Source organism: Delphinus delphis, chromosome 4, assembly GCF_949987515.2.
Source record: "Delphinus delphis chromosome 4, mDelDel1.2, whole genome shotgun sequence".
In the NCBI taxonomy this organism is placed as follows: domain Eukaryota; kingdom Metazoa; phylum Chordata; class Mammalia; order Artiodactyla; family Delphinidae; genus Delphinus; species Delphinus delphis.
Window position 1 is genome coordinate 59,230,819 of NC_082686.1, and position 22,332 is coordinate 59,253,150.

Below are 22,332 nucleotides of genomic sequence, written 5' to 3' on the forward strand. Positions count from 1 at the left end.
AATAAAAATGTGAAAAAGTGAAATGCTACTTACGCCTAATCTTGAACAAAAGAAACAAACATTAACATCTTCATTCACTTTCTGTGAACTGAGAGGCCCTAAGAGTTTCTGAAAAGTCCACCCAATCATTCTTCATAACTTGGCATGACTCACTGAGCATCTCAGTTACCAAGCCTACAAAGTGAGATTTGATCTTGATCTTAGGTTCCTGGTGTTGTCACTACCAAGGCCCCCATTCCTCTATGTTGGCAATGATGTCATCAGCCAACCAGAGCCTCAAATCCCCGTGAGCTCTCAGTGCTAACAACTGAATTGCCTGACGTCATCATCCGTTGGGGAGTTCGTTGAAAGTTAAATGTATGATTCCTTTTAAACTTTTAAAGTTGTTGAAGTACAGCTTTTAGAGCCACTATTTTTGTCTCTGAGTGTCCCCCACCTGTTCAAGGACCCCAGATTGGAGCTTCGCCAGATAATCTGTGAGGCTCTTGTCAGCTTCAGGATTCTCCAAGTCTAGAAATCTGAGGGTGAATGAGTAAGTCATGAGTGACCTGGATTTGCCCCTCCTTTCAGCTTACCCTGAAGATTCTCCCTGAAAAACAGAATTACCCACTGGCTGGACTTTCCACTCAGAACCAGCCATTACTGTCTCTTCATAGTTAGGGTAAAACAATGCAAAATCAAGGAAATGGTCATTATTTGGATTTAAATCCTGGTTGTTGATTTCCTCCAAAAGCCTTTGGTCTAGAAATTTAAGGGGAACAGCTCCTTCTTTGTCTTTTCTAACAAACTTTGTGACTGTAGGAGATGAAGAGAGAGATTCTTATCTACTGCGCCCCAGGTAGTAAACCATAAAACTCTTGAGTTCATTGAAACCCTAGAGAATGCTTGCACAGAGGGAAACAGCCATGCAGCTGAAATTCAAGAGAAAGGCAAAGGAAGAGAAAGAAAGATGTCCAGGAACCCAGAGATGCTATAGCTTCTTTCCCCAGTGCCTGTCCTCTTGTAAGGGGCAGAGGCCTAGTCCCACACTCAACCCCTCTCTCGTATACCTCTTAATAGTGTGGTTTTCTAGACACTGTGGGTGGCAACCATTTATATTAAACCTCCATTAGTGCAGAAAATCCAGAGTAGTGTTCTTTGCTCTAAAAAAAATGGCACTGATGTCAGCAGCCCTTCTCACAGTGGCCAGCATGGTTGCTTTTGCAGTCTCCAGTGTCAGCAAGCTTGCAGTGTGGCTTATCTTGTCCTCTTTTATTAAAATGCTTACTTTGTCACTGCCTAATTTTTAAAGATCAAGATAATTTTTTTCTCTCAAGCTTAGGAGCCTTTGCTAACTTTGGGAGAGGACAGTTCCTCAGCATATTCATTAGTGATCTAATTGACTTACCAAGAGTACTTTATACCCCTCTTTGGAATCTCAAGAGAAGACAGAATGATAGCCACAAATTGTATACAGTACTTCCCCCTTATTCTCAGGGGATACATTCCAAGACCCCCGCAGTGGATGCATGAAACCACATTTACTGAACCATATATTTACCATGTTTTTTCCTATACATACATACCTATGATAAAGTTTAATTTATAAATTAGGCACAGTAAGAGATTAGTGACAATAATAATAAAATAGAACAATTATAACAATATACTGTAATAAAAGTTATATGAATGTGGTCTCTCTTTCTCTCTCAAAATATCTTACTGTTTTGTACTCCCCCTTCTTCTTTTAATGACATGAGATTTTAAAATACCCATGTGATGAGATGAAGTGAGGCGAATGACGTAGGCATTGTGACATAGTGTTAGGCTACCACTGACCTTCTGAGGATAGCTCGGAAGAAGGGTCATCTGCTTTGGGTGATCCTGGGTCTTCACACCATGATGATGTTGATGGTTGGGGATCCTGGTGGTACGGCACAAGATTTCATCATGCTTCCCAGAACGGCATGCAACTTAAAACTTATGAATGGTTTACTTCTGGAATTTTCCATTTCATATTTTTGGACCACGGTTGATCATGGATAACTGAAACTGCGGGAAGCGAAAGCACAGATCAGGGGGGACTGGTGTACTTTTTATTGCCCCTCACTGTTCCTTGCGCTTCTTTCCCAGAGCACCTTAAACATTGTTGTTCCCTTTCTTTAATGCTCCTTCAAGAAAATGCTTCATGTTTTCAGGTTGAACATGTTATTAATTCAGGAATGTATGAGCGTCTTCCCAGGAAGTTAACCCATTTCCTGGTGGCCCCCAGCAAAGTCTTCGTTTGGATATTATTTGCATATTAAGTTGATTTTGTATTGCTCCCCCAGAGAAATTGGAAAATCATTCAAAGAACTTCAGGAAATTAAGCATTCTTGAAACACTGGCTTTTATTCATCATCACTGTCATCATCATCTCTATCACTGTGCTTTTAAATCCTTCTATAAATAAATAATCAAGTGGACTTCTGATGTCAGAAAAGCAGAAGATTACATGCTGTTTTCCACATTTATTGACAGTATGTTAGAGCCTGAATGTGAGGCAAACTCAAGTTTACTCATATTTTAAGGAAGTAAGTGTCACTCAGGACATTTACCCTTTCCCTTCCACTCCTGTCCTGGGTAGCATCTTCAAATCTGAAGATGAAGGGAAAGTAGAAACAACTTGTAAACCCTACGTCATGCTGTGGACTGTGTCTGGGTTATTTCAGTAATTCTCACCACAAGCCAATGAAGCTGGTGTTATCATAAACGTCTCACTTTTTATTCACAATTGCTCAGAGGTAACCACTTTGTCATTTCAGTTTGTACAGAGCTCTTACGTTTGTTTGTTCCTCCCTCTATCCCCACAGCTGCTCCCCTTTAACCACCACACCCCATAGGCAACATGCTTAATATGTCTTTAATAAAGGCACTCTTGCAATAGGTATTACCCTGTGTGCATGTATGTTTATTTACATAATGGATTCCAGAACATTTTTTTCACATTTTAATCTCTGACATAAGGATGCACCTTGCAATCAACGGTAGGTCATTTGACTGAAAGTAAAAGAGTTTTTACTTTCTTAGTCAAAGCACAAAATAGTGGTGCCTAATACAGTAAATGATATTTAGATTCAGTGAAACTTATTTATTTATTGAAATAGTTGATTTACAATGTGTTAGTTTCAGGTGTACAGCAAAGTAATTCAGTTATATATACACACATACAAATATATGTGCTTTTCCAGATTCTTTTTCCTTATAGCTTATTACAAAATATTGAGTATAGTCCCCTGTGCAATACAGTACGTCCTTGTTGGTTATCTATTTTATATATAGTAGTGTGTATATGTTAATCCCAAACTCCTAATTTATCCCTCCTCCCTTTCCCCTTTGGTAACCGTAAGTTTGTTTTCTATGTCTGTGGGTCTATTTCTGTTTTGTATACAAGTTCGTTTGTAACATTTCTTTTAGATTCCACATATAAGTGATATCATATGATATTTGTCTTTCTCTGTCTGGCTCACTTCACTTAGTATGATAATTTATATATCACATCCTACTTCTTACATTTTCCCCCTTGGAATACCAGTTTAAGACCGTGCATGTTGCCATGTGTTCATCTCTTCTGTTGCTTCTAATTGCTGCCCAGCACTTCAGGGTGGTCCTCCATTGTACTTTGTCTATCCAGCTTCCTGACACCACAGACAGTACTAGAATAAGCATCCTTGTGTCTGTTCCCTATGGCATATTGTAAGCATTTCACTGGAATAGTATGTCTAGGGCTAAAATTGGCGGGTCATTGGGTTTGTAAATATTTATTCGGCCAAGTAGAGCCAGATTGCTTTCCAGAATGGCTACACTATCCATGTTTCATCAGCAGCATATGAGGGTCCTCTGAACCCACATCCCTGCCAACACTTGGCATTATCTAGCTTCCTCATTTTACATTTGAGAAAAGGAAGCTTGGCATGAGTGGATCCTCTTCCCTTTTACCAAGAAGAAGTAGATGTAGCTTGGGGTACTGGAGCCTAGACTGTGCCAAGATGCCTCTATGGCCACATAGAAGAACCATGTGGTTTCTTACTCTGCATTTCCTCAGTCAGTTAAGTATGTCCCTTACCCTGTCTGGGCATCAGTGTCCTCATCCCTTAATTAAAGGAGCAATATTTGATGATGTCCAGGGTTCTTTCCAAATCTATAATTCTCCAACTCTGAGCACCCTTTTGTCCATCACCAGCAATTGCCTCTGCCTCTAACAGCACCCAGGTGTCTCTGTGGGCTTCAAGATGTTGGAAATGACAGGCTGTTCTTTGTACCTTTTCATCTAAGTGACAAAAGCACCTAAGGAATAACCAAGCACCCACACTCAATGCTATCCCCTTTCATACGAACCTCCTCTCCCAGTCTCCGCACCCTCGACTGAGACAATGCCCAGAAATAAAAGACAAGGTACACAGTGTACTTTTGCAAAGTCCAAGGGTATGTTAAATTAGGCTTTGTTCCAGTCTGAAAAGTTTTGTTTCCCCTGTTCTGGTGAGGGATGGATCACATTATTTCTAAGCCAGAGTCCAAATGCAGAAATGACATTACCCAAACTGGGAGAAGCCAAAGGTCTCTCCTCAGCCATTTCGCGAATAAGGGATGGAGAACTGATATGAAGTTGGGGGTCGCTCTGAGAGGTTTCATGGCTAAATATTCACTCCCCACTTATTTCTCTATACTGGATAAGCTCCTGCAGACTCTTCTGGCTTCCAGCCACTGCCTGAAAGGACTGTGAGTGCATGTCCGTGTAGACTAGCCTCTCCAAGATTCGCTTCTGACATCTCCCTCAGGAAGACCAGCCCTTCTTGAGCCTCATAGATGGGGCAGTCGCTTTCCACCAGCAATCTCCACGTTTAAACCTATCAGCCCCTTCCCATGTCACATTCTTGTCAGGTATTCAAATCTCAGAGACCTGGAGAGGCTGTCTTTGGTGCTGAGTTTCAGCTACCTGTTCTCAGGGAGAAAGAGATGAAGTGCACCAGTGGCCACAGAGGGAAATTCCAGGGTGAGAGGTCTCAGGTCCTAGGCTCTCGTCCTCTGAGCTGGTATCTCTTCTGTCTCCTCTCTCTCCTGAACCCATATGGTTCCATTTTGAATACCCAGTACACCGCTGTCTATCCCAGGGTTGTAAAGGGCAGGATAGGAATTGTTACTGAGGGGTACTCAGTGAGATGCTCCTGTGTAGTTCAAACATCTTGTTATCCTAAACAAAGGACTCTTAGCTGGCTGTTTTGCTCTTGTCCCAGTGGGCCCCTTTGTCAGCAGCAGGATTCAGTCTTCTCCCTTTGATAGCCAAGTTGGGGTATTTATTTTACTTTGCTATGGCCCAAGATCTGCTTATTGGGAAGAGCCGCTTAGCCAGTTTGCATCAGCTCTGCTGGGACCTGGATGGGAAATTCAGTATCAGCCCACATGGAATATTGCTCTGGCTTAGCTGCAGGATTAGGGTTCAGAGTTCCAACATGCTTGTCTTCGCTTACTCTGCAGGGTCATTGCTAGGACATGTGGGGCCCTGCACCACTCAGGCTGGTAGGGGAGTACTCAGGTCTGGGACTTAACTGCTTTTTTTTGACTTTAAGTAATAGCATGTTATAGCAGAAAAAGCAGTTCCCGGGGAGGTCCAGACTTCATTGAACTCACTAACTGAGATAAGTGAACATTATAACCAGCCTCATCGGTTCATGTCAGGTTTTTGACCAAAAGAGTTTTGAGAAAAAAATGTTGTGATTTTTAGAGTTCCTTTTCAGATGTGGAAATTACAGATAAACGATTATGGAGCTAATTAATGGAAAAAGCATACTAAGCCTTCGGCACCAGAAGGACAGAGATTCAAATCCTTTCAGGCTGATTTTGGGGAAGTCACGTACTTGCTCTGAGATTCAGTTTCCTGAACTGGACTGAACTACCACCTTGTCGTATTGTTTGGAAGATTAAATGAGACATGGCATGTGCAGCATAGGTTAAGTTAAAAAAAAAATAACTTAATTTTAGGATATGTGGAGGGAGGGATGAGGGATGAACTAGAGCAATGAAATGTTGGAAGAAACAAGAAACAGATTTGGGGAAGGCAGTGAGCCATATGGAAAACCTTAATTTGAGAGTGTGAAGGAACAAGGGAAAGAAGAGTCTGAAGAATGGAAACTTGCTAGTGGGCTAGGTAGGCTCCGGGGAAGGCCAGAGCCTCTAAAGTAGGTGCCTTGAGCTGTATATAACCAGAACATAGTGCACTGGAGCTAAGGGATGGGTGTAAGGTACAGCAGGAAAAGTTGAGACACCACTTGGGGACCCGCCTGTTGGATATATAGAGAACCAGTCAGTGTGTCTCTCAGCATCAAGCAAGTTTTTCCACTAGGAGCACCTGCCTCTTACTCACCTGGATGCATGTCTACCCTGCGATTCCATTGCACTTGGAGCCAGGTGGCTAAATTCATATTGCCCAAAAGCCCCCAAACAGAAATGAGAAGTAAACGATGACATTTGTTATACAGTGCATGCCTACCCAAAGTGCCAGACACTGGGCTAAGGCATTTTACACCCATCACCTCCTTAAATTCTCACAGCACCATGAGGAATGTATTATTTTCCACATACCATAGATGAGGAAACTGAGGCTCAGAGGTGTTAAATGATTGCCCAAGGTCACAGAGCTAGCAAGTGGCAGAGCTGGAATCCACCTCTAAGTCTGATTGACAGCACGAACCACTACAATGCACTTCCTTACTGCTGGTAGCAAGAAATGTCATAGATTTTATACGAGAAATCCCTAAGCTCTCAGACACTGGAAGTGGAAGGCTACAGTGGTGGAGCTTTTGTGGGAAGGACCTTGGCCCCCTTCACCACAGTCCTTCCTCTCCGCTGGCTCCCAGCTCCCAGCTGATGCCCACTAGGCACAGCAATCACAGGGAACCCACAGTCCTTTTAATGACCCACAAAAATGTTTTAATTTGTCATAAAATCAGAAGAGAAAAGCTAATATAATTTATTATATTCAAAGAAGTTATAAAGGATAATTTTTAATACTTTTATGTGGAGGAAAGGGTACACAAAAGGCCCACGAAAACCATAATGCAGCCCTGCCTGCTTTCTTAAATAATCTAGAAAGTGTATGGTGTGTAATTGCAATCCTTGCATAGCACCACCTCCTCTTTCATTCATTTGGGGAGTTATATCATTCTAGAAATCCTTAAGTAGGGAACATGCTTTTTTTGGCAGGCTGTTCTTTTCAGCTGACATAAAAGTTGATACAAATATATCTAAATACTCAGATATACAAATGTGACCAGATACTTAAAGCTTAATATTCACAAGCTATACCCAAGAATTGTGTACCCCAACTTGTCCATGGACATAGATTCATAAGCACCATGGGGCAGCCCTAGAACCTGCACTGTAAACATAATCACCAACACACACAAAGACACACACACACACACACACACACACACACACACACTTCTCCAACAATAAAACAAATAGACAAGGAGCCAAGAAGATCAAATTACTATCCCATGAACAGTTAAAAAGAGAAAAATCCCAGATTTGCAGTCCAATCTGTGGTAGGTAAATAAAGGATCAAGAGGGGGTGGGAAAAAGAATAAGGCAGTGCAGATTGAGCCAATGCGTTTATTATTATTATTTTTCAAGGTCCAAAACCAGAGCAGTTATTAATGATGGCTCTCAGAGTCTCCCCAGTTAGGCATCCCCTGCTCTTTGAAGGATTCCAGATCTGCACAAGCCAGTAATAACATCAGATTTGAGGATTGAGTTGGGGGTCAAGACAAGGGGAGAAGGGGAGGGGGTAAAAGCTCTGTGAGGGGGTCCATGATTAAAGACAAGCTCAGAAACAGCTGAAAAGCCAGAAAGGAAACTATCTCCTTAATTGGACCCCTTTCACCTCTTTCTTTCCCCATTCCACCAACAATTCTCCTCCCTCCACAGAATGTACCCAGGCAAAACATTTGAAAGGGATTATCTGCCCTGGTCTTCAAAGCCAAGTTATTTTTGGTTAATTGGGGGTGAAAATGTGAGGCAACCTCTGAGCAAAGATACCCTGAAGTCCTACCTGTGTAGAATCAACAAATCCCAAACTCCTACCGGTAAGAAGATGTATACTCACAATGGAGCCTCAGGCTTCAATATGATTCCTACAATATTCATTTATCTGGAATGTTGGGAGATTTAGGTATTTTGCTTCACTAATTCATTCCACAAAGATATAATGCCACCTATTGAAATAATAATGATAATAATAAAGTGATAACTCTGTGCCTGTGCTAAGTACTTTATCTGCAGTGATCTCATTGAATCCTCACAGCTCCATGAATTAGGCACTGTTATTACAGAGAAGGAATTGTACAGACGAGGAAACTGAAGCTTGGAGATGTGAAGTAATTTACCCAAGATCTAGGAAATAGATCAGGTGGACTGTAACTCAGATCTCTCGTTGTGTAGTTTACATTGTGGTTTTTTTTTCTCATTACTATTCATCATTTAAGGTTCTTTCCAAATTTTAACTACTAGAAATAACATGGCAATGTACTCTTTGTACATAAAGTTTTTCTCTTATTCCTGGTCTTTTTTTTTTTTTTTTTTAAGAAAAAATTCACAGGAGTAAGATGTCTGGATTAAATGGTTTAAATATTTGTTGACTCGCACTGTGTATTGCCAAATTGTATTTTTGAAGGTTTTGCTCATTTACACTGGGAACCTCACCATACAAATGACCCATTTTTCTCAAATCCTTTCAGACACTGTCTGTTTACTGATGAGATTTGGCTGCTCTCTGGCCACCATTCCACGATCAATGGCAAAGGTTCTCAGGAATGCTATTTTAGTGGCCAGTAGCATCCCAAGGCTGTGAACATGCTGGATTATAACAGGCTGTATGAAGGCCATTACCTCTTACCCCATCTCCCATCTGTTGGCCAATACCTATAATTCCACCATTAGGAACTCATCCTTTTGGCTTAAGGTTTAGAGTTTTCCTAAAATGTCCCCTGGAAGGTGTTACTTTTAAATGGCTATCAGTTATTTATATTCGGTGTTGAAGGAACAGAACCAGGTTATTTTGAGAAGGAAAGGAAGCCAGGGGACAGTGTTTGGAGTTCTGGGGGCATGGGGTGGGGAAGGGGATTTGGGGAGGGACTGAGAGCCAAGAAGAAAGGTGCGGGCTTCCCTGGTGGCGCAGTGGTTAAGAATCCGCCTGCCAATGTAGGGGACCCTGGTTCGAGCCCTGGTCCGGGAAGATCTCACATGCCACGGAGCAACTAAGCCCGTGCACCACAACTACTGAGCCTGTGCTCTAGAGCCCACGAGCCACAACTACAGAACCCGTGAGCCACAGCTACTGAAGCCCGTGCACCTAGAGCCCATACTCCACAAGAGAAGCCACCACAATGAGAAGCCCGCGCACTGCAACAAAGAGTAGCCCCCACTTGCCGCAACTAGAGAAAGCCCGCACGCAGCAACAAAGACCCGACGCAGCCAAAAATAAATAAATTAAATAAGTAAATCTATATAAAAAAAAAAAAAAAAGAAAGAAGGTGCAAGTGTGTTCCCTCCCCTACTAGCCAAGGGGACACTTTGTTTTTCTTCTCCAGTGTGGTGCATAGGAAGGTAGTTTTCATTTATTCCTTTATTCATTCATTCCACAAAAATTTTTTTTGAGTGCTTAATATGATGTAGACAGCATTACAGGTGCTGGAGAGAGATACATCTGTGAACAAAACAAAGTCCTTGCCCTAAGGATTGCTTACGTTTTAGTGACAGGAGACAGTCAAACAAATAAACATATAATGTGTCAGGAAGTAACAATGCTGTAAAGTATTGTTTCTAAAGAGGAAAATTGTCAGAAGCCAGTCTCTGAGAAGGACTCCAGGGATAATCTCCAGACTCAAGGATGTGGGGCGTGTATGTGAGACTGAGGGATATGGCAGGAAAACAAAAATTACAGACAAATCACTAGCAAACAAGGCAGCTTTCTGACTCTTATTAGACAGTACTCTAGACCCCCTTCATTTCTCCCAACGAAGATTCATGATTTTAGTCACCAGATCCCTCAATTGGCTGTAAGAATGTGAAGGATGTGTGTAGATAGGGTGCTATTGTTCTGTGTGTGGATCCAGTGTATTGTTCTATAGCGAGAGTAGCAGAGCTCTTTCAGGCTTCCCTCTGACAAGTGCCTGTGGTGAGAAGGCTGGAAAGCCTTGGAAATTAAGACTCTACCTAACCCGCTGCTGTGGAACTTGGGCCAGGCCCCTAACTGCTCTGCCCTGGGCCTCAATCAAGTCCAATTAAGCAAAGCGAGGAGTTTAGACTCTAGAAAGAAGGTCTCCATGGTCCCTTCCAGCCCTAGTCCCTGTCTTCGACCTCAGCTTGCATTTCTGCCTGTGAGCCTTCCAAGTAAACAGCAGGATTAATCCATCAGCTCAGCTGGGCTGGGAGAGGAAGGGAAGCAGGCAGAAGAAGTATCAATGGTATCGCACTCCAGTGAGCACTGAAGAGGTTCCATTCATGGACCAACAAAACCTGGGAGAAGCCTCGGACTTAATCCGCCAAGGAGGCTCCAGCAGTAGGAACAAAGGAAATCACAGCCGTATTTGGCAATCCAGGCACAGCTTCTGTGTTCTCCCTGAGACCTGAGCCCACCAGCTCCCCCAGTGCACGTGCGCATGCGGCGCGCGCACACACACACACACACACACACACACACACACACACACACGGTGGGACTACAGGTTTCCAGAAGGAAAGGGGAAGACAAAGAGGCAAAGACACGGCACCTGAGGAGTTAGGTGATAGCTGATGTAAGAACCTCATTTTAACTCTACCTTTTAGACCAGGTTGTAGGAGCACTTGTAATTTAATTTTATAAAATTAAGATCCCTTTTACACTTAAAAACCAAGGAGCACTTTGATGAGGTTCAAAATGAAACTGTTGCCTGGACTTCTGCATGAAACCTTTTAGGGTCCTGAAGTAATTTACGTTTCTTAACACATTATGGCGGTTACAATACTTTGTGCCTTTCCATAGAACCTCTAGCTAGGCATTTTAAAAAGTATTCCGACACCTTTCTAGTGAAGAAGGTTGGGATTATGCATAGTCCCATTTTATAAGTGGGAAAGCTGAAGTCGTGTTTCTTATGGCTGCCTATTATGTCTACAGTATGCTGCTGCAGTCACCTGGGCCAGCTTCCTCACCAGACGTGATCCTTGACTTTGAATGGATGGTGGTGAGAATGGACAGATTGCTATCACCCTTCCACAGGTAAGTCCCAGAAAGAGGATGGGCAATTAGGATGCCACACAACAAGTATCTTTCCTGGTTGGGGAAATAAGGACGTGATGCTACCCCTCTCCATGCTAATCTAAATGCCACACCCTGTCTTTGTCAGCTGCTGAAAATATCTGGGAGATTATATTATTAGGATGACTCACAAAATTAAATAATCACTTGTTTTTGTTTTGTTTTGTACTCATATGTTTTTCTTCATTTGACCTTCTGCTGCCCTGTGCTATCATAAATTGCATTTTCTGAAGGCAAGTCTAAGTTTGCATGCATTAGTATGTATAAGTAGCATTTCAGCTTATAGGCATTGTCTTTAAAAAGGAGCTGGAGCAGTCTTTCGTGGGGTCTTCAACTAAGATATTTGCTAAATAACTTTGGGGCAAATATTTTTGCTTGGAAGTCTAGTATAAAAATGAAATGAATTCTGCAAGCAAGGAATTTAGCTTATTGTGTTCAGTTATTTTTCCACAAGGAATAGGTGAGGGATGTGAGGTTAAAAATTATTGTTGAGTTATAACCAGTAGGTGACAGACATGGTTTCGTTTTTTAAAATATGATACCTGTGGCCACAACTGATTGTAGGAAAAACCATGGAGATGTTTCTCGTGGGTTCAGCTATTTTCCTTTTCTGTGCTCCTCTCCCTACTAGTGGTTTGTTTTTACCTGTGAATTAGGTGGCCCTTATCATTCCATCAAGATGTTCTTGATCTTTGCCCTACACTTTGATGTTTCCCTGAGTAGCATCTCTCGGAGCAAACCCATTTCCCCACTTCATCAATAGTTTCCAGGCCAGGTTTGACTTCTTGATAATTGGACAATTTCAGGTATATCCCCAGAACAGGGAACTTTGGGGGCCAAAGAGCCTCCAAGCAGCACTCCTCTCCAACTCTTCATGGAGGGTCTGCTCATAGGTTGAGTCTGGCCCCTTCAGACCTCTCTTCTCCACTATCACAGAGGCAGTCAAGACTCTTAGCCAGGCTTGTGAGCAAAACAAAGGAAGCTGTTGCAGTTGTAAAACTACTTTGAAGCTCTTTGTGGAGAAAGAACTTCTGGTGGCCCTGTTGCTTCCTAAGAGCTCTCCTCTCACTCTCAGTGGTGTGAGTGTAAATTTTCCAGAAACCTCCAGGCCTCTTCATCATCACAAGTCTCACCTTCCCACTCAACTCTCTTTCTAGGTGAAGACTTAGCCTCTGCAGACCTGCGAGCCCTATAGTTGACCTCCCTGCCCCCATATACAAAGTTACTTCCTGCTTTGGTTGCATCTATTATAAGAAGGGATTAGAGGTGTTTTGCACTAGTGGCACATGGTGGGCACAGTGTATATGTTGGCAGAGTCGAACAGACTACCAAGAAAGGGACATACCCTTCTGCCATAAAACTCCAATAGAAGGTGGCTTGCGTCTGAGACAGTGACCCTCAAAGGGTGGTTGGTGTAAGGCTCACAGCAGGCAGGAAGGGACTTGTGAGCCTTGAAAGGGTTAAAGTATGTCTTTTGTGGGGAGGGATGGAGCTTCATGTGGTAGATGATGGGGTAGGTGAGCCATGGGGCTTTTTGCCATAGTCAAAAAAATTTGAGGGGGCTTCCCTGGTGGCACAGTGGTTGAGAGTCCGCCTGCCGATGCAGGGGACATGGGTTCGTGCCCCGGTCCAGGAAGATCCCACATGCTGCGGAGCGGCTGGGCCCGTGAGCCATGGCCGCTGAGCCTGAGCGTCCGGAGCCTGTGCTCCACAACGGGAGAGGCCACAACAGTGAGTGGCCTGCATACCGAAAAAAAAAAAAAAAAAAAAAAAAATTGAGAACATTGGATAAAAGTACAGTCATGCCAGGAAGGAAAGGGATGGCCATTGTCTTTGAAAAGTGTCTTCTGCTGCACCTGAAAATGGGCAGCTCAGCCTGTGACACATAGGGATGCAGAGAAGGTCCACAGATGGCCTTGACCTCAGAGACTCATCACCATCCTTTCAAGTTCTGAATCCTGACTCTCCTGACATCATTAGAATAGCATGCCCCACCCCCAAAAGCTGAAACTCCAAGGCTGTGTGCATCCAGATATTACACACACACACACACACACACACACACACACACACACACGCATGCGCACACGCGTGCGCACGCATGTTGCCAATTTGTTAATTAACCCTGATAAATACAACTGATAAGAGTACTAGTTATTCCCTTTGGCCTGATCAGAACATTCCTTCAGAATGAAGGATGTAAGTTGAGTTTCAGAAGCGTCTCTCCTTGAAGAAGCTTTAGGCACTCTCACAAGGTCAGGGGCCAGGAAAACCTCTGTCCAGGATAGTGCCTCTGCAAACTTGCTTTTTCTTGACTCTTAAAGCTGATCATTTTCCTCTCCCCACTCTACTTCCCAGAGAGATGTGTTCTGTTCAGAGGGGTTCTTCAAACAGCATGCACTCAATTGGTTGGGTTCTGAGTACTGTCCTACTACCTGCTTCCCTGACTTTTCTCCTAGTTCACCTTGATTGGTATCTTAGGTATTCCCAAGCTTTTGACTCACATATTTAGGGATGATATCGTGATTTACTTCCACAGGTGGCTAATCACATCCATTGTGTATGGATCTTAGTAGTTTCACTCTTACAGGGAACTATATTTCCAAAGTCTTAGAACACATCTTATTGTGGTCTCTAGGCCCTACAATGTCTTCTAGTCCTGTGATCTGTTGGTAGGAGCAAATTCTCCCCAAGTGACAGCTCCTGAGTCACAGCTCCTGAGTCACAGTGTCCAGAGATGGACACTGAGTTCGTGTAGTCCTTCTACCATCCCTCCTCTGACTTAGGCATTCGCCTTGACCTCTTCAGGGAAGCTGGCTCTAGGCATTCTTCCCACACAGCACAGAAAGAATTGGGATGAGAGATGGCTGAGTCCCTTAACAGCAACTTTTTGTACAGCAGAGGAATCAAATAAGAGATGAAAAAGCAGCTGCAAGTGAGTATGTGTGACCTGGGCCCTCAAGCAGGACAGGGGGCTGAAGTTTAATTGTCCTCTCTCTGGATCAGTTTATTGGTTGTAGCTTTCAGGATGGTCCCAGCTCCTGAAGTCTCACTCACTTAGCAAACATCTACTAGTAGCCTCCAAGCTTCCCGGCATGGAGTGTGGGCGTAGGATGCATAAAAGATGAACAAGACATGGTGCGTGCACTCCAGGAACTCACAGTCTAGTGAAGGCAGGAACGCTGGCTTTCTGGCAAGTGGTTCCTGGAATAAGTTATGGGATAATAACAGGCAAGAAGGACAAGGAACATTTGGAATTGCCTGGAGAGGCATCCACCCTTGAAATCCTTCCTGCAAGCACAAGGCTGGTTTTCTGCACTGGAAGCTGTGCTCCCCTTCTTCCTCCTTCTCCCTGTCCTCCAGCTCTTTCCTCCCTGCCTGAGTCTGACTGTTCTCCCCGCCTGAGGGCTGAGGCGCTGCTTCACAGGATGAGTCATCCCCACCTGTCCCCACACATAGAGGGGCACCCCTCCATGAAAGGAACAGGGATCTTCGGAGTAAGCTCAAGTTTGGGCCAATATATTTACTTACTTTAAAGAGGTTAAAGAGTGAAAACTCTTATTTGAATGTGAGTGAGCTTCGACACTCCTTTTTAAAGCACAGGGATATGGTAAACTTTTTAAAATGTACCTACCCTGGTATCGTGAGACCCCCAGGGCTAGAAACGATGGACTAGTGAATGAGAAAAAGCTAGGAAGTAAACTAGCCTCATTTAAACAGCTGACAAGGAGAGTTGTATTAATTTTAGCTAAAGTAAGTTCCAAAACCAAGTGAAATGTTCCAAGAACGGGCATCCCTACAGATTCTATTGTTCATAAAATGGTAATCCAAGATATTATGAATTTGACAAATATTTAGTGTCAGTCACCTTAGTGAGCACTGGAAATACTGAGCAAGTCAGTCTCAGCCCTCATGGTTCCTTGATGATGTTTCTTCAAAGTAAAAGGCACAGCTTCCTAAAAGTTCTGTGCTCTCTCTTGCTCTCTCACTCTCTCCCCCACCTTTCTTTCTCTCCACCCTCTGCCCACTTTCTTTCTATCTCTCTCCCTCCGTCTTCCTCTCTTTCCTCACACTGGTGATAGTCATGGGCAGAGTCTGTTGGCAACAACCACAATGACATCCAGGCACTGTTTTGTATCATCCACACTTTGCTGTGTGGTTGTATCAGTCAGGATAGACTAGGTTATGCTCTAGCAACAAACAACTCCAAAATCTTAGTGGCTTAAAACAACAAAGATTTAGTTTTCACTCAAGTCACATATGCATCACGAGTCAGCAGGGATCTTTGCTTTTGTAGCCACTTAGAAACCCAAGCTGATGGAGCAGCTGCCATCTTGAGCGTTACTGGTGATTGTGCCAAAGATAAAAGAACGCTCTGGAAAGTCTCAGAAATGGGCTCCAGGCCCCAGCCAGGAAGAGTTACATGTCACTTCTGCACAGAATTCAAAGGTGATATAACTAGTCACAATACCCAATTCAACCATAAGAATCCAAGAAGTTTAATCCTCCTCTGTGACAGAATTGAGGTAAATGAAATATTTGGCAAATAGTACTAGTGACTACCACAGTGGTGTGTAGTAGATTTGATAGGTGCTGACCCAAACCCTAAGATGCTAGGCCACCGGGCAATTTCGACCTCATCATAGTGAATTCTGCCTCCTCAGCCTCAAAGGAAAGTAGGAAAAGCACAATTCCCACTAGGTTCTTGGAGTAGTCTGATCCCAGGGTGACCTTTCATGCCACTCTCCAGCCATATAGTTACACACACACACACACACACACACACAGAGTGGAGATAAGGGAGGTGGGGGGGACTAGAGTAATGAGATGATCAAATGCGGAGTTTTCAAAATCAGACAGAGCTGGGTTTGCATCCTGCTTTCACCACGTACTGCCCATGTGAACTTGAGCAAATTTCTTAACCCTTCTGTGTCTCTCTTTCCTCATCTGAAAAATGGGACTAATAATGCTTAACTCCTAAGTTTATTGTTGGGAAACACTGAGAGAAATTAGGCAAATCCCTTAGCCCAGTGCCTGGTAACTGACAAGTCCTCCATAAGTAAGAACCATTATTGTTAGTGTTAGGATTGGAATAATAAGCAAATATCAGTGCAATGTTGAAAAGATATCATGTAGCAAATCTGAAGGATATTTAAAATTTTTTGCCTTTTCCTTGAGATGCTCTACTAAGTGTCAAGAAAAGGAGTGTGGGAGAGATGTGCCCAAATAACAACAAATAACACGCGTGGAGAAGTCAGTGGTGTGATACAGTGGATACACCATTTCCCAACATACAGTGCTTGGGGGTTCTATGTATATAGCACTCCTACTAAATATCTCCTAAGGTTAACATGTCTACTCTAATCTTAGATCTTTATTGAGAGCCTACTATACATAGACACCTTACAAATATTATTCCATTTAATCATTGTGATAAACCCATCAGCTCAGATTTGGATCCCCATTTTATGAATGGGAGCCTTTACAGCAGAGTGGGTAAGAGCATGGGCTCTGGTGTCAGACTGCCTGGATTAAAATCCAGACTCTACCAACAACCATCTGCATGTCCTCAGGCAACTTACTTTACCACTTGTTCGTCTGTAAAGTGGGAATAATAATTGCATGTCACCAAGATGCTGTGTTAATTAGATGAGATAATGTATGTAAAGTGCTGAGCCCAGGGCTTGGCGTGTAATAAGGGCTCGATGGATGTTGGCTAGGATTACCAAATATGACGAAATCAAGTCTCCAAAAACATAAGTCCCTTGCCTGAGATCACACGGTTAGTAATTAGGAAAATTTAAACTCTGGTCTTTCCAAATCCAAAGCACATGTGCCTTTGTTTAACCACATCATTCCATTATTTACACTCAAATAATTGCCCTTAGGACTGCATTAATCTTCTGAAATTTGGGTCAGGCAATCCTCAGGCACAGTTGAAAAAAAAGCAAGAAATTGTGCGGTGGGCAGACTCTGACAGTGGCAATAAGTAAGTGGAGTCACTCTATTTTCAGTACTCATCCAGATTGGCTTCTAAAGATGCTTATACTCTAAGAAAGCGGAGATGGTACTTCAGAGTTTTAGATTACCTACTATTGAGTACCTGCATCCATCAGGCTCTGTGCTAGGTGATTTCCCTGTTTTCTCATTTAATCGTCACACAGACCTGTGAAGGAAGTCCATACTTATTTTCCTCATTTTACAGGAGAGGAGACTAAGATTTAAAAGGTTAAGTAACTTACCCAAGGTCACACAGGTGAAAAATAGCAAAGCCTCTGAAAGATGAATTAGGTTGAAAACAACCTTTACTAACTAAACAATGTAATCTCATTTAAAAAAAAAATTTTAGTCGGTATTTTCCCACATAATCACAGTAATAAATGATCATCATAGAAAGTCTGGAAAGTAGTGCAAAGTGCAACGAAGCAGGAAAAATTATCCATGACTCTATCACCCAGAGTCAATCACTGTTAAGTCTTTTAGTATAGTTCCTTCAGATCTTTTCTCTATATTTCATTTTCATTTTATAGTTGAGATCATACTGCAACAGTTTGTAATGTTATTTTTTAAGAGGCCAAGAATGAATTCAGTAGTCATTTCAAGTTAATATAATAAAATCTTTGGTTATAAGAATTCGGGGACTGATAATTATAGTTGCCATTTGTTGACTATTTCTGTATGTCTGGCGCCATGCAAAATAGTTTTAACTAAAGTACCTCCTTTTATCTAAACCTATAAAGTGGGTGTTAAATAATCAAAACATCAGAATATTTATGTAACCAGTATTTTAATGCACTCCACTTTTTAAGAGAAAGAGGTAAAGGACAACAAATAAGCTGGTAGATGTTATTTAAAAAACCCAAACAAAAGCATTGCCAGGCTGTGGCCTGTGGTCGCCATAAATTCTCTTCTGTTTTCCATCCCTTTTCTGTCTGCAGCACAGTGAGGCTTGGTGTCCATGATGATGACCACAGTGATGATTCACAAGCATCACAGACTAAAGGAGTTTAACTATACTTCCTTCCCTTGGCTTATGCCTGGATAGGCCCACACTTGAGCAGCTCAGGTTACAGGACCACTCAGTGGACATCAGAAACAGGAAATGAACCACTTCTCCCTAATGTGGGCTGGGTCATGTTCCAATTTCCTCCTTTGGTCATCTTTGCTGGCTCTACCGTAGCCCTCTCATCCCTGTGATCTGAACTTCAGGACTGCCTTCTCTGTAACCCTCAGAAACTTCCTTAACTAGACACAGACTGGGTGGAAAATGGTAGCTGGACTACCTTTGCGGGGAGTGGTTGCCCTGTGGGACAGGAAGAAAAGAAAGGAGAGAAAAGTCTTTTTGAGATTAAGGAAAGTGCTCTCAGCATTAAAATCTGAAAATAGCCTCCATGTGGTAAGAACACATGACCCCTAAGGGTCCTAAAGGGAGATGGTAGGGGAGGCTCTGGCTGCAAAGATGCTACAGGTCAGGAGTGGACTTTCAGCGTTTGCTGTTTTATATGTTTAAAGACTAGGTCTGTGTTTTGTTAACTGAACTTGCTAATAGCCACCACTTGAATTGCTGCTTCCAGCTCTGTTTGTTTTAAATAAGGAGATTCAGCCAGTAATAATGGGAGGAGCTGCAAATGACTGCCCCAGTTGGGAAGTGCCTGCTTGTTTTTCCATCTCCCTGGGCATGCAGATGCGCAGGCCACACCCACAGACGCACACATCTGAGGAGATAGCCCGAGGGAGCCCTCGATATGTATATTTATATAGGAGGTGTGTGTAAGGGGGCACTCAAGTATCAAAATACTTAGGTAACTGTGGGTGAAAAGAGGAGTTATGTTGCAAGAATTTAAATATACCATGTCTCATATATTTATTTCTTTCTTCATTCATTTGACAAACCTTCATTGAGCACCTACTGTGAGAAGCACTGTGTGTTTGCTGTGAGACATGCTATTATTTCTAAAAGATGGGCCTTTATTCCTCTCCCTTCAGAAGCTTACCATCTGATGGGGGTACTATCTGATCATCCACTAAAGCGTACAATCACCCACCGTGAGCGATAATGTAGGATAAATGCCTTAGGAGCGATAATGAAGATAGGTGCTGTAGGAATCCAGAGAAGTAACTGTTCACTGCTGGCTCAGACGAAGAGAGGTGGAGAGGGAAGAGGTGGTCTAGGAATTGAACGGCAAATCTCCAGAGGCAAAGAAAAAGGTATAGCACGCTGAGAGTTGCAAGCAGACTGGTTTATCTGCAGAGTTATCACATGGGAAAGTGTATTGAAATGAAATTAGAAGCTAGGGGTCAGATTGGGAAGTACCTCCCAAGGTCTCAGAAATTCAAGAGATAAGGGTGATGTTAGAGCAGAGAACAGCTCTTCACTTTCTGAGTGTCTGCTAGGCCAACAAGCCAACACTCTATGTGAAGGAAGTAAATGCATATGGACTGTGTCAAAGTTGTGGAAAACATAGCCTCAGAATAAAAGATAGCTCTTTAAATTGAACCAGTTAAGAAAATTAAACTATGCTTATTTTTTTTTGCCATGGCCCAGTGGAAAGGTCATCACAGCCATTGATATGGCTAAGTTTTCCTTACTCCAACTCCAAGCTCACCAAAGAAACCTACAACCATCATGTAAGTCCATAGGAGAAGAAGGCTACCTTGGTGAGTTAGCTGCCACCCTGGCCTTGCACGTTAGTCTCTTTAGAGCTCTGCTAGCATGAATGTGTCCTGAAGTGGAATCTGCTCTTAGGCCACTGGCCAAATCACGTTTCTGAATCTTCAGAGCTTAAGACTAGGGACTTCCCTGCTGGCGCAGTGGTTAAGAATCCACCAGCCAATGCAGAGGACATGGGTTCAAGCCCTGGTCTGGGAAGACCCCACGTGCCTCGGAGCAGCTAAGTCCGTGCACCACAACTACTGAGCCTGCACTATAGAGCCTATGCTCCACAACAAGAGAAACCACCACAGTGAGAACCCTGCACACCGCAACGAAGAGTAGCCCCCGCTCGCCGCAACTAGAGAAAGCCCATGTGCAGCAACGAAGACCCAACGCAGCCAAAATAAAATAAAAAATAAAATAAAAATAAAATAAAATAAAATAAAATAAAAAAATAAAATAAATAAAATAAAAAAATAAATTAAAAAAACCCCCAAAACTTAAGACTAAACCCTGGACCTTGCTGAATTCACCAAGGTAAATGGCCCTTTCTTGAGTCCCATTTGGGCAGCTCACCAGATTTCCCTCTGGGCCTCCTGAGAGAGTACCTCATCATTCAAGATACCCACAGTTTTGGTTAATGGAAAAGTTTAGTTTATAGACTTGACTGTGCATGGCATATGTAAATCATCAAGAAGTGAATAGAATAAAATAGGCTTACACTAAAAGACCCTAAATGTTTTTTTTTTTTGATGATTCAAGAACTACTTCATCAAAAGACATATCCAGAATATATCAGAACTCTTAAAACACAACAGAAAACAAATAACCCAATGGAGAAAAAATTGGGTAAGATAATTGAACAGGCACTTCACCAAAGAGCCTATTTGGATGACAAGTGAGCACATAAAAAGTTGTCAAACAGCACTAATCATTAAGGAAATGCTGATTAAAACCAGATGAGTTACCACTTATTATTATAATGGCTAAAAAAAAGCACTGACAATGCCATGTGCTGACAAGGATGCAGAGCAACTCGAACTCTAGGCATTGCAGGTGAGAAAGCAAAAAGGTTTGCCAGTTTTTTTAAAAGTTAAACATGCACAAACCATATGACCCAGCAATTCTGCTCCTGGATATTCACCCTAGTGAAATGAAAATTTATTTTCACATGAAAATGTGTACATGCATGTTTATAGCCACTGTAGTCATAATCACCAAAAACTTGAAACAACCCCAATGTCCTTCACTAGGTGAGTGGGTAAACAAAAGCTACTTCAGAATTTTACAGTACTTTGGGGGGAGGAAACATTATGATCAGTTAGTGTCATGAGGTGGTACCATAGGAGGAATATGTTTTCTTCTACTTATTAATATTCCAGACATATGTTTTCTTCTACTTATTAAGATTCCAGACAAAGTGAGGATTTTATGCTACCACAAACATCAGAAAATGTGCAAGCTGTTCGTTGACGCTTGTGTTAACCATGCTGTGTATGAGTTCCCTGTGCCTAAGCATATAGGTATTGAGTATGAAATGTAGGGTTTTTGGGGGGGGGTTTAAGATTTTTTTTTTGATGTGGACCACTTTTAAAGTCTTTATTGAATTTGTTACAATATTGCTTCTGCTTTATGTTTTGGTTTTTTGGCTATGAGGCATGTGGGATTTTAGCTCCCTGACCAGGGATTGAACCTTCATCCCCTGCACTGGAAGGCAAAGTCTTAACCACTGGACCACCAGGGAAGTCCCTGAAATGTAGGTTTTGAAGGAGCAGAAGGGTGAAGTATTTGAGTGGGAAGAGCAAGAGAAGGTCTGCATGTAGAATAAATGAAGGAGTCTCTGTTTGTCAATGTTGACTTCAACCCAGGACCAAAGTGAGGCAAGTGCCTGCATATGTGTTGTATTAAAAAACTTTTAAAATTACGGCTTAAAATCACTGAGCGTCTTTAAAAACTGGTCTCTTTGGGGGTGAGGGGGGCTACTGTATTTAGATGAACTCAAGAGAGTTGACAAACTTAAAGAATTGGGAGGGCAGGAGATAGTGCCAGAGGAAACTAACTCCTCATATCAGTGGAGTCTTTGATATTTGCTGTCCTGTGTACCCAGGCACTTGACTTGTGACCCATCCTCTCCACTCTGAAGCAGCAAAAGTTCTTTTGTTGCAAATCTATCTCTGTATTCCAAAAAGTGCTTCATTAGGGGTGGGGAAGCCACTAACTGAATTAAGTGAGACATAAGTTTACCAGCAGGTGGCAATAGAGGTAATTGTGTCTCCGGAAAGATTAAACTCGTATTACTTTATAAACCAGAGATGGGAATCTTCAGAACTTGATTGGGCCCCAACTTCACTTCCTTCTGCCTTACACT

General features: G+C 42.5%; 1 protein-coding gene across 1 annotated transcript in view; it reads left to right on the top strand.

Moving 5' to 3' along the window:
* The window catches only part of BOC (BOC cell adhesion associated, oncogene regulated), a 264,043-nt gene that overhangs the window by 66,225 nt on the left and 175,486 nt on the right, over positions 1-22,332 (top strand). Inside the window, exon 5 of the mRNA XM_060010636.1 lies at positions 11,171-11,272. The gene's annotated coding sequence lies outside the window, so the exon portion shown is untranslated. The remainder of the gene's footprint in view (positions 1-11,170; positions 11,273-22,332) is intronic.